Source organism: Cololabis saira, chromosome 7 (assembly GCF_033807715.1).
Source record: "Cololabis saira isolate AMF1-May2022 chromosome 7, fColSai1.1, whole genome shotgun sequence".
Taxonomy (NCBI): Eukaryota; Metazoa; Chordata; class Actinopteri; order Beloniformes; family Belonidae; genus Cololabis; species Cololabis saira.
The window spans coordinates 39,395,670-39,409,151 of NC_084593.1; the positions used below are offsets into that span (position 1 = coordinate 39,395,670).

Genomic DNA, 13,482 nt, shown 5'->3' on the forward strand with positions numbered 1-13,482 from the left:
GCTGCAGTCCTTACAAGTCCTTACAAACACCAGGAAACTGGACCATATTACACCGGTCATGAAATCACTACACTGGCTTCAAGAGTTTAAAATCTTACTGCTGGTCTGCAAAGACCTGAATGGTCTTGGACCAGAATACATGGTTGATCTGTTAGTTCCTATGAAGCTCCCAGACCCCTGAGGTTCATCTGGATCTGGTTTGTTGTGGTTCCAGAACCAGAACCAAGCAAGGTGAGGCAGCGTTCAGTTATTCTGCTCCTCACCGGTGGAACAAACTTCCTGTAGACCTGAGGTCTGCTCCAACTGTAGATCCTTTAAACCAGGATAAAAACATTACTGTTTACTGAAGCTACTCTTAAATTAAATACTTACCTGCTGTACTCTACTGCCCTTATTTTTAACAACTTGTGCTTTTTATTATTTTACCTCTTTTCTTATCATTTTATTTCATTTTATTTGTTATTTACTGTTGAATTGTGTCTTGCTGCTTTTAATGTTGATGTAAAGCACTTTGAATTACCTTGTGTTGAATTGTGCTATACAAATAAACTTGCCCTGCCTAACATTTTAGATTTTCAGAATGATGCTGCTATTTCGATAAATGATTATTGCAAAGATGCATCGCATCTACATGTCATGGATACTTTGTGCACACACCCTGGTCCTGATACATGCATGACCTAACTGCACCAAAGCCCACCCTTCCAGCTGTGGCGAGGACTGGGAGTTGTGTCGTGCCAGAGCAAGGACCACTCATACTAGTGAAACCGGGCCGTAGACATCAACACTCGGGGTGTTTCACCCAACCGTGACTGAACTTGAAAAGGAATTAAATTTAGCTTTCATAGCTTCATTCGGTGTGGTCCAAATAACATGCGTATGGGTAAAGTATAGTGTTTTCAACTGGGTCAAGTTCCTTTTCACACAGAAAAAATTCAAATCATACCGATATACGATATAGCGTCGACACTGCATACTGTCCAGATGTCTGTGCTGTGGTAACAAAGGTTTGAAATACACGATCCAGTATTGTGGGATATACTGGTGTATGCTTGTAAATGTGAAACTGCAAACCCATGTGGATTAGTTGTTACACCAGTGATTCTTTATGCCCCTTTATTTACTGCTCTTGCTAAATACTGCTGTGTGAAAATGAATAGGGGGCAGGGAATTTTAATGCATTCAGTTCACCAAAGGTTCAGTATCATAATGTTACAGGATTTAGCATTAAATGTGCAGAACTATACAGTACAGGATTTACCTCAGTGTTAATCCCACTGAAACTGAAGTCTACACTTCATTTAATGCCTTTCTGTCATGCACTTCTTGGTTCTTGGTCCCGTTTTGGTTCGGTACCCCTTCTGCACCACGGATCACGTTCAAATCAAGACCACCGCTTTTTGGGAATAACTGCATTCACACCAGCCAAAATGAACCGCACCAAGCAGAAGAGCAAGCTGACTTAAACCTGTAGGCAAGGACACACACTAAGCCTATCCACCTGGGAGTCACGTTTCCAAATCTGCTGATCAGAGCTTTAGTAGTTTCCATACTGTTTAGGGAAATGTACCAACATATACATAAACCAGAGAACCTGGAGAAAAGCTACACAAGCACTACTCACAAAAAAAGCTCCTGAAACCAGGAATCATCCTGCTTTGGGCCAACTGTAATTTCCATGTGATGCAATTCTGGCATTAAAAGCTTCTGATGAATAACTTACATCATCTGAGTTAATTGGAGGCACATCTGGGGAAGTGATTAAGACATGGCTTCAGCATCAAGGGGCCCCTTTGCATGACATCATAGAAAAGTCGAGAGAAATCAACCAAGACTGGAAAGAAATTGTGAACCTTAAGAACTGTGGATAATTCTTGACCTCCTGCTTGATCGATGACGAGCTCACACTCAGCACTCCCATCACAATAATACCCTTTCCTTGACTAACAGTCTGTCCTGTGGTTTGCTGAAAGTCGAACAGTTTGGTCATAATAATCATAATGTTCAGAGGAAAAACGGGGAAGTTTGTAGACCTCAGAACGCCAAAGCAAGGGGGTGGCAGCGTCATGGTATGGGCCTACTCCACTGCAGGTGGGACTGGTGCCCTTCTTTAAGGAGGATTTAATGACAGAGCACAACCACATGGGGTTGTATGTGACATTATGGTGTGTGACTTCCTTTCTTGATAAACACATGTGGCAATCTGCCCAACAACTCACGCTACACAAATATTGTGCATCAAAGTCCAAATCTTGGCTGAGGGTTTCTGTGTGGAGTCTGCATTTTCTCCAAATACTTTTTTGGCTTTTCTTGCTTGTTAGATTCTTTTGTGATTATTCCAAAACTATGACCGAGTGTACGCATGCGTGGTTGCTTGTCTCACTTGTCTCTTTGGGGCCCTGGGATAGACTTGCAACCTGTCCAAGGTGGGGTTCGCTTCGGCCTCAGAAGACCTGCTCCCCACGTAAGCAGCATGATTTAATAGTTTACCATCACAATAATACCAGGAAGACCTTGAAAATGCAACATTTTACTCATTCCTTTTTCTGCTATGTCGAACGCAACATGAAGGCATGGCTGCCGTGTGGAAGGCATTCATCAACATAGTGTTGTTGATGAATGCAGTTCAACATAGGTGGGCTCGGCGAGCACCGAATCCAGCCAGTGTTTACTACATCCTGTAAAAGACAGAAGCTTTTATGTCCTGCCGTGCTGACTTTCTGCATCCCATAAAATCTGCTTTTAATCTTTTACCATCCCAACATTACTGTAAATGGTTTGGTGGGTGTTTCTATTTGGGATGGCAGAGCAAATTCATGATATGTCTGATGTAGATTATTGTAGAAAAAGGAAAGGTAAAATAGGAGACAAAATAAAGCCAAAAAATAACTGGAAGGAATAGGCAGGAAATCATACTTTGCATTTCCATTACTTTTATAAAATACAATCCAATTTCTGAATTTATGGATAAGGTAGCGCTCCAGGGGGTAAGTGTTTCCTTCGAATGGTGTTTTTTGGAATAAACTTAGTTCTTTAACTCTCCCTGTCTTGTCCTGTGAGACTTCTCTTCAAAACAACAACAAAAAATGCTCAATGTTAAAGAAGATGAGCAAAAACATCTTTGAGAAATGATTTTGATTGCTGCTACCGCTGCTGAGAAAGAAGTGGGATGATGAATGCAGGGGATAATCATTGAAATGGCTATTCAGAGGCTAAGCCCAGGTAATGCATCATGATCAAGTATCGTTACAGCGCAAGTACATCGTTTTATTGAGGCCAAAAACAGCTGGAAACTAGATTTTGATTACTTTAAATTGACCGGCTACATCACATCCAGCGCTGCCAGAGATGTGGGAATTTGCAAAAAGCGTTTCCATTACACTTTTGGGAATTAGTGGAATATCAAATCACCTGAAAAACCACCTCCTGGAAGAGAAAAAGGGTTTATTCGGTATTTGGCAATTTGGTTTCCAATTAGTGCCATTTCCATTGCAGGATTTCTTTTTTGATATTTGGTTTTGCGCAAATTTAGGTCTAATGGAAATGTGCCTGTAGAGGAACTGTGCAAGTTTAGGGAAACGTTCTGTAAATAACTATGTAGTTTTAGTCACTTTTGACCACACGGTCACAAATACACACTTTAGATCATCTACAAAACTCAATTCCCTGAGGAAGAGTGCGTAATGACCCGTTACGCAGGAAGCCATGACCTGCTGACCCAGGAAAGGAGGTCCTGCTTTATCAGACTCTCTCCTGACAGAAGAGGCGGGCCCCCTCATTAGCAATCAACACGGTTTAAAGAAACTTTCTCTACTAGACCTTGCCTTCAACATTTAATCTATCACCAAGATATATGTGGGAGGGTGAAAAAGAAAAGCACTGAGTGGAAAAAGAGAGACGAAAAAAAAAAACAGAGACCCATGGGAGGAAAAAAGACCCAGTTTCAGAGCAGCAGACAGTTTCTTTAAAAGGAAAGAAAAATAACAGAATGATTAAAGACAGAGTGCAAAGATAGGCAAAGGAGTAGGGAGATGGGAGAAGCGAAAAGCAAGAGAGAGCAGTGGGAATTCCAGGCGGAGTGATTGACGTGTGAGGTGTTTCTATGCGCCGGCTACAGCACTGCACAAACACCTCTGTGTGCTCTGGGATGGCTGCTTGACGAGTGTGTTGTCTGTCGTTGCTGAAAGATAACTGACAGTGGTGTCAGTACCACAAACACACACGCATGTATACAGTATGCTCACGGATACCCAAAGTGCTGTAGTCCCATGTGAGGGATGCTGTCTCTGCATACGTCTGCCACGCGTCAGATCCAGGTCATATAAGGTAATTAACACGTCCACATGTAGGTCTGACGGGCAGCAGGAGCAGGAAATGTAACTCTGTTGTGCATATCAGGTACAGTAATACTTTTTATTTAAGCAACAAGAGAAGTTCAAAGAAACAGACTGACCGTACTTTTTGGTGACGTTCCAAAAAAAGAAAAGAACAAGACAGAAACCTGAACCGTCATTAAGGATGGAACAAGGTGCTGGTATATGTACAGTATGCCTCCTATTCACTAAAACAGGGGTCTTCAACCTTTTTTAGCCCAGGGACTCTTTGGATGAGAGAAAAACAGAGGAGGGACTTGTAATTCTTTTTTTTTTTTTCCCTTTTTTTATGTGTCAAGTTTTAAGCCTGGCTTATAATAACTTTTGAATGTGTTTTATTCTGCTATATCACCTTATTACCCAATTCCTGACTGGGTTATTAGCCTACATGTGTTTATTTTATGGCTGATGAAACTTTGGCCTCGTCAGAAGTGGAAGGAGTAACGTTAGGCCGAGCTGTAACGTTACAATCTCCAGCGTTAGGCTTCGTTATTGTCACAAATTTATCCATCAGGTCTAACTAGCGTTAAATATGAAATAGCTAAGTCAATTTCGCAACAAATTTTCTTCTCTGAAACAGCTAGCTAGCTCGTTTTTCCGCTCTAAAGTTGACATTAGTCACATGACTCACGTCATGGGAATCATTAGTAGATTATAAACAAGTAGATTATTATCGCCTGTTAATGGAGATTTATATATATACATATATATATATATATATATATATATATATATATATATATATATATATATATATATATATATATATATATATATATATATATATATTTAGCCTTTTTTTAACTCTCACAAATTATTTGGGTTAAAATTGCCTTAATTTCTTTTTAAGTTGTTGGACCCCCTGCAGTTCCTCTGCGGCCCCCCTAGGGGTCGCGGACCCCCAGTTGAAGACCCCTGCACTAAAGGCAGCTATGGGGTTTGGTGTAGTCACAGGGAGGTTTAAAGAACGCTAGGAAGACCTTACCTGCAGACAAAAGACTAATGACGGCACATCAGAACTTTTAAGGGTTTGTGTTGTTTGTTCACATAAGTAGTTGTAAAAGATAATGTTACATCAACATATTCTGACTAAAACATTTGAAGCTGCAACAAAGTTCGACCTACTGACGCTGGTCCATGGTCATGACTGTGATTTATATGCAAAGCTGATGGACCCCCACCGTTTTTTTGTTCAGAATATTGTTTTTCACCAGCAAAATAAGACGAGCATGAGCCGTAAATCATACTAACACCAAACCTCCCCCACAGACTCCTCGTCAGTGAAATGTGCTGTGCAAGTGAAATGACCCACAGTGTCACTATTACAAGTTGCTTTATGCTCTGGCTCATATCCTGAGAACCGTATGTGCTAGAAAGAAAATTAGTTTATCTTTTTCTTCCTTGAAAGGTCCAGTCCAACCAACCTATTTCTGTCAGTCTGACACCCTTTTATCCAATAAAAAAAGTTATTTCATATGGACACATAGTATTGCAGAAGCTGTGTGCCAAAGTTTAAATACAGGGGTCATCTTTAAAAACACGTTTACATTTTAGCTCACAGCTCAGGTGGTCGAACGTACATTTGTGAAAGATATCATATCTATGACACAAATTGTTGTCAATTTCTGTCATAAAACCTTCTTGAACTTTTTGAAAAAAACAAAAGTGAAAGTAAAGTCAGACTGGTCATCTTGGGACTGTGCTGAGGAAAAATACTTTCTCACACTTTTCATTCTTCAAACTGATTCAGAGTAACGCACTAATAAATATGTGGGTAGGTCCTCAAGCTTACTCTTCATGTAGTTGTCCAAATGAAACCTGCCATTGCTGATCAGGATGACATCGTGCATCTCAGACATCTCAATCTCATATTTGGCAAACTTAGATGAGGCTTCAGTATCAGGCATGACGTGTCACCACACGATAATCGCCACTTGCTGGTATAATTGTAGATATTTTTGTACATGACAAGGTGTGTTTACCAGTTTTAACAAGCACAAATATCAAAAATATGGTAATGGAGGGGTTGAGTTAAATCTTCTCCAAGCCCTCGATTCCTACACTTATATTAACTTTAGACTGCTGTCTTTAGCCACTATCCAGTAGTGCTTTTATCTTCATGTTCCTATACCACCATGTTAGATTTAGCCAGTAAAAAATAAACTGTTATGGACGAGGCACTCGAAAACCTCCCAGAACATAAACCACATAGTTGTACTTCTTTCTCTGTTTACTGGTTGAGCATCCCTACCCCTTATGCAAAGCATGCATAATTTAGTGCGGACAGATTTCTTCATTTAAAAGATACAGAAAATGTAAATAATCAAATGTATGAATATGAATGAATAAATAATTAATGTTCATCCAAACTAACAGTGATAATTGTTCCATTTAATGTTTTCTATGAAACCAGTTTGATGATGAAGCTAGAAAGAGCACAACCTATCTATGAAAACTAGGGGTGGGTAAAAATATTAAAAAAATCGATGCATCGCAATTATCCCCGCCCCTAATTCAATATCGATTAAGCAAAGCCTCTGAATGGATTCACCTCCTGGCCAGTGGGGGCGCTGTGCGCAACATTTTCTTATGATTTGCTTTTTTTGGACGGTGGCTGCACGCAACCAAACAACAATAAAATGGCGATGATGGCAAGCGGAAAATCTTTCAGATCAGACGTCTGGACTAATTTTGAATTTCCATTTAAAGAAGGAACACGAGAAACAGACAAAAGTAGGGTGTTGTGTAAGTTGTACCAGGCAGAACTAAAATACAACAGCAACACGACAAACCTGCGGAACCACTTAAGCCGACACCATGCGGACACCCTGCAACAACCTACGGCTAAAACTGTGGACCCAAAACAAAGTCTTTGTCTGCAAACTACCGCCAAGATCTGTCCGCGCACGGAAGATAACGGAGTCCGTGGCGTCTTCATTTGTAAGGACCTTCGACCGTACAGTGTTGTGGAAAAGGTTTTAAGAAGATGGTACACACACTTGAACCACGATACGCGATCATGTTGACACAGAACTGTCATGTGTTTTTTTTTTTATTTTAACTTTTGTACTACAGTACAAATGCCCAAGTGAGCCATTATGATGCTGCTAAGTTTAATTGCTAGGTTCATTTCTATGTGAAGTAACATGCCACGTGTTATAGGCATGAAAATAAAAATAATTGCCAACAGGTATTTGTGTATTTCTACGTCTTACTGAATCAATATCGAAGCATTTAAATCAATATCGAATCCAAATCGAATCGATATTGAATCGAATCAAAACCCAAAGAATCGAAAGGTTCTTAACAATACCCAGCCCTAATGAAAACAGTTATCAAGGTTGACAGTTACAGTAAGTGGCATAAATTGTGCAACCATGACACAACAAAGACATGATCCCCCCTGATACAACACTCTGGAATCAGATTATCTGGACAGATGAAACAAGATCAACCCATTTCAAGCATAGTACGGAGAAGGACAGAGAAAGCTCATGCTTCAAACCAAACCACATCATATGTCTGTCATGGTGGAGGAAGTGTTACAGCATGGGCATGCACGGCTCCCTACGGAGCAGGTGCCTGTCAGTGATGTGACTGCGGGAAGATGTAGCACGATGAATTCGGAGGTGTAGATGGCAGAGGGTAGACAGTATACTCTGATCACATTCAGCCAAATGCTGCAAAACTGATGGGATGGCACTTTGCAGTGCGGATGGATGATAAACCCAAGCAGACTGCAAAAGCAAGTCAAGACTTTTGAAGGCAAACATGTCTGAGTCAGTCAGTAGCCTGATGTGAACCCAGCAGAGCGTGTCTTTCAGTTGCACAAGACAAAGTGATGGCAGAAAGGCCCACAAACAAGCAGCTGGAGTGTGCTGGGGTGAAGCCCTGACAAATCCTCTCCAGGGAGGAAACGCTGCAGACCACAGGCGCTCTTACACCACAGAGGATTCTCATAAAGGTATTTAAATTTAAACTTGTATGTACAATTATGCTACTTGGTCAAGACACTGTTTAGCCCTTTGCCTTAATACGTTGCTGTAAATGGCTGTAATTTCAAAATAGTGAAACCACTTATATCAAAGTTGAAAGTCTGCACTCTGATCACATCTCGATTGTTCTATGTACAACAGGAAATGGATAATAAGGTATTATCCATTTCCTGTAATAAGTTATGGCCTAAATACTTCTGGACCTGGTGGCATAAATGTTGCTGTAACGGCAGTTCTACTTTCAACCTGTAAATATTAAAATTTTATGTTCAGGCCAGGCAAAGCAAGTCAAGTCAAGTCAAGTCAAGGCAAGGCAAGGCAAGGCCGGGCCAGCCAAGGCCAGGCAGGGCAAAGCAAGGCAGGGCAAAGCAAGGCAAGGCAAGGCAAGGCAAGGCAAGGCCAGCCAAGGGAAGGCCAGCCAAGGGAAGGCCAGCCAAGGCCAGGCAAGGCCAGGTCAGGCAAGGCAAGGCAAGGCAAGGCAAGGCCGGGCCAGCCAAGGCTAGGCAGGGCAAAGCAAGGCAGGGCAAAGCAAGGCAAGGCCAGCCAAGGGAAGGCCAGCCAAGGCCAGGCAAGGCCAGGTCAGGCAAGGCAAGGCAAGGCAAGGCAAAGCAAGGCCGGGCCAGGCAAGGCAGGGCAAGGCCGGGCCAGGCAAGGCCAGGCAAGTTTATTTGTATTGCACATTTCATCAACAAGGCAATTCCGTGTGCTTTACATAATGAAAACATGAAAAGTAAAGATTTGAAGATAAAAGCTACATCGCAGTGGCAAAATAAAGAAAAGTAAGAATCAAGGTAGTGTTATAATTTTGCCCTGAAATTAACATTCTTTTAATCTAAATTCATAAGCATTTGAATAATTCAGTCAAAGGCAACTGTAAACAAACGAAACATACTTTATTATTGATAAAATGAATAAAGACATACATTTATGTCTGAAGATATGACGTGCATACAGATATATTGGACAGGATGGCTGGGGATAAATGGCAGTGGTGATATCAGCAGTTGGCATATTGTCAATGTTGATATTTTCTGTGAATGAAAATGTAGCGATGGAAGCTTCTTTCCTACCACTCTGCTTTCCCTCCGCGCGCTTGTGTGTATGTGTCCTGAAGTAATGCTGATAGTCAGAGGGAGCTCTGGGAATTTAATCTCGGCAGAGCTATGCTGTGCTCCCCTGATAACTAAATGCAGGCAGACACACATGCACACACAGACCAATGTCTCTCGCAGAGCCTCATCACTCTGTCATTTATTTCCACTGCACAGAAATTCAGTAGTGTTCACTCCGTTCCTGAGCAGTGCCCCTAGCAGAGCACGGATACTGCAACTCAGCAGGCTGTGGGAGCAGGCAGCTGCCCAGTTCACCGGCAGATCCCCCTCCTTGATTAATCAAGCTTAATCAGAGGCTCTTATGAGGGAGAGTGACCACTTCAGCTCTAAGTTGTACATTTCCTACACAGTTGAGTTGACAGATTTGTCACAATTGATATGTACAGGTATGTAATCAAACATGCATTACATTTGTTTGATACTGTTAGATGTAATCATTACGGAAGAGTATTAGGGCCATGCAGGAGAAAAAATCTAAACAAATATTTGAGGGGAAGATTTTTTTTTTATTTTGCACTTCGAGAAAAAAGTCGAAATGTCGAGATTAATGTTGAAATACATTTCAAGAATAAAGTCGAAATTTCGTGAATAAAGTCGAAATTTCACCTATTTTCTCAACTTTTCAACTTTATTCACAAAATTTTGACTTTATTCTCGAAATTGTATTTCAACATTAATCTCGACATTTCGACTTTTTTCTCGACATTTTGACTTTTTTCTCAACATTTCGCCTTTTTTCTCAAAATTGTGCTTCAACATTCATTTTGACATTTCGACTTTTTTCTCGAAAAAAATCTTCCTCCTCTAAAATATTATTATTATTTGTGTCTTGCCTGGCCCTAATACTCTTCCGTAAGTTATATTCTATAACAAGCAGCTTTTATATTTGATGCCAGTGAAAAATATAGGTTGTTTTCAATAAAATGCACGGAAGCCAGATGTCTAAGATGGACATTGATTTGAGTTGAACATGTTCTGTCATCAGTAGGAGGAAAGGTTCCAGTCTGGGTATGTCATCAAGACAGTTTCTGGAGCTGCTTCACTGGAAGTCTACTGGAGCTTGACTTTGAGGACTCAAACTGCATCTGTGTCTTATGGGAATAGCTGTCAGGGCAATTTAAAGCAATGATTTGGAAATAAATTCCAACTCACCTGCAGCCATCAAGAAATTTAGAGCAAAGCTGTCTACAGACTTCTGCCATTCAACATCAGATTGACTATGGTATGTTTCAATCTGGGTGTTGTTGTATTTGAGTCTGAATTCCAGTGCTTGAAAAGAATCTCCCTTAGATTTTGAGACTTTTCTTTGAATGTTATGTGTGTTTGTGTTGTGTTTGCTCTTCTTCTGATTACACCTTTCTCTTGCAGCACACTTACTCTAACATTCTTCACTTTCATGGCTATTCTTTCTTTTCCCAAAATTTAGAATAGTATTTTCCAACTTGGAGTCCCATGATAGCAGGACGTTTGCCAACATTTTCACAGTGCAGAAGCTGTGAAAATTAGATTTGCAAATGTACAAAATAATGACACATTTTTTATAAGCAAGAAATTGTGAGGAGAAGCACTAATTAAACAGTGGTGTTACAAAGAAAAGAAGTGCAACCCGGGCAAGCCTCTGTGCATTTTATGCAACTACATCAAAATATATACATTGTATTAATTGAAAAAGTGCTATTTACTCCGCAAAAAGCTGCATATCTAGCAGGCACATTCACTCACTACAAGGAGCCCAACAAGCTTAGGGTTCTGAATCAAACATCATCCAGTTAAATGACGATCTTCATGTGCTTGCTGGATGCAGAGCTGGGAGAATGCCAGACATGGAGCTTAAACAATTTCCACAGCAGATTAAATAACGAGCTGGTGGTGCGTTCGCACACACGAGTCGTGTTTCCACTACCACTAGATTTCCACAAAATATCAATATCACAAAGGAAAACCTAAAGTGCAAAGCCCTTCTACGCTTTCATGAGGTGGTTTTGCAGCATGTCAAGAATCCAAAACTTTCTATACATTTGAACGTCTCTGGCAGCGCTGAATGTGTCAGTCAATCTAAAGTAATCAAAGTCTAGTTTCCAGCTGTCTTTGCCCTCATTAATACGATGAAGTCATGCTATAACACCACTTAATCATCCTGCATTACCGCGTTACATAAGGACTTCGCCTCTAAACAGTCATTTGAACGATCATCCGCTGCCTTCATCCACTTGACTATTTTCAAAACACGCAATCATTTGTCAAAGACTTAAGATGTTTTTGTCCTTCTTCAAAGTCAAGATCTTCTTTTTCATTGCTTTGAAGAGAAGTTTCGCAGGACGAGATATGTTACGGCGATACAGAAAGAAAACGAGGAGAGTTAATAGAGGGAAAAACATCTTTCAGTAGAAACACCACCACACCCCACCCCCACCAGACACTACCTTTATTGCAAAGTTGGAGTTTTGCTTTTCTTTTGCAAAAAAAGTGTCATGGAAACATGACTACTGTTAAACCAACTTGTGAATGCCCAAGTGCGTTACACACCAACCCTAAATGTAAGACTAAACTCAGTTTGAATACATTTTCATATTTAGTAACCTCATGCACACTCTCTACCTTTTTCTATTTGTTTAAATGTACAAGTCCCCTGCAGCACGTTCACACCTGTACTGGCATCTGTCCGCCTGTGAAAGCATCAGCAAAGTTGGACATCATATAAATATATGAAGAGAAAAGAAATAAAGAAAAAAAAATGGAATAAAAATATATGTGCATAAATGCATGCGTGTAACAGAAACATGTATAATATAACATATACATATATATAAAATATGTATGTATGTATTTATGTATGTATGATGGTAATATAGTAATATAATATCGTAATATATATATACAGTATATGATACATATACGATAAATAACAATATATGTAATACAAAAGCCAAAAAGACTGATCGTATGAAAGTAAAGTAATAATTGCAATATATAATTTACTGAGAATTATATAGTTTTATAATAATAATATCTAAATCAAAACACGCTTTAAAATTTAATTTAATTTAATCTAATTTAATTAATGTACTTTGATTTAATTTGACTTAATTCAATTTAATTTATTTACTTTCTGTAAATGTCCATATGGGAACTAGCTGTCATGGATCTACATTTTCTATGTTGGAAAATAAGAGTTTTGTCTGCTGAATTCTGAGGTGAGACTGCTGGCAGTTCTCCCCAGCCTTTACAGCAGATTGCTGTTCACACTACACAACTTGTATTGTGGAGCGCTGAGGTCAAGGCAGAGCTGATGTGATTGGTTACGGGGCCAAACTACAAGATGCAACGACCTGGTCACCCACTGAGCCTACGGGGGGGAAACTCCAGTCAGGAAGCTCCATCACTTACAACACAGTATGTTAATCACTATGGCAACACACCCCTCTGAACGTAACCTGGTTGTTTGCTCCGGGTTATGGAGGACCTGAATTAATCACAAAAAACTGTGAACTATGAGACTTAGCTGCCTGCTCATGTCTGCGAGGATATAAATGTAAACTTAATTCAGTGCCCCCAAATAAACTGATTGTGGCAGGAATGTCCTATTTTGGTTCGGCATGCTTTCTCTTCAAAAAGGCTTCCGAGCTCACACCGAAAACCAGCTCCTCTCCTCTTGGTGTGTCGGTGGGGTCAAATCAAACTGGTCTGAGGTCTGAGCCAAAGACACCTGCATTTTTTCATTGCTTTTTTTTTTTTTTTTTTTAAACCAGTTTGCATATCTGCTGATCATTTTATTCACGCATGCTTTGATGAACGGTTAGAAACCGTGCGAGAAAAGATCTGTTTTTGAAGCATAACTTGCTCTTTACTTTGAATTCAACAGACTTATCACCTTGCAAAAATAGACTAAACCTGATCCTTGGACTTTAAGATATACTCAAATTTGCTTTGTGAGTAACAGAACAAAAGGCAAGGACTGGAGTTCCTTTTTTCATGCGAGAAATTGTAAAATCCTGCTATTCG

General features: G+C 40.1%; 1 protein-coding gene across 1 annotated transcript in view; it reads right to left on the reverse strand.

Annotated features, from left to right (window-relative positions):
* aff2 (AF4/FMR2 family, member 2) overlaps window positions 1–13,482 on the reverse strand; it is a 242,409-nt gene that overhangs the window by 172,068 nt on the left and 56,859 nt on the right. The window lies entirely within an intron of this gene.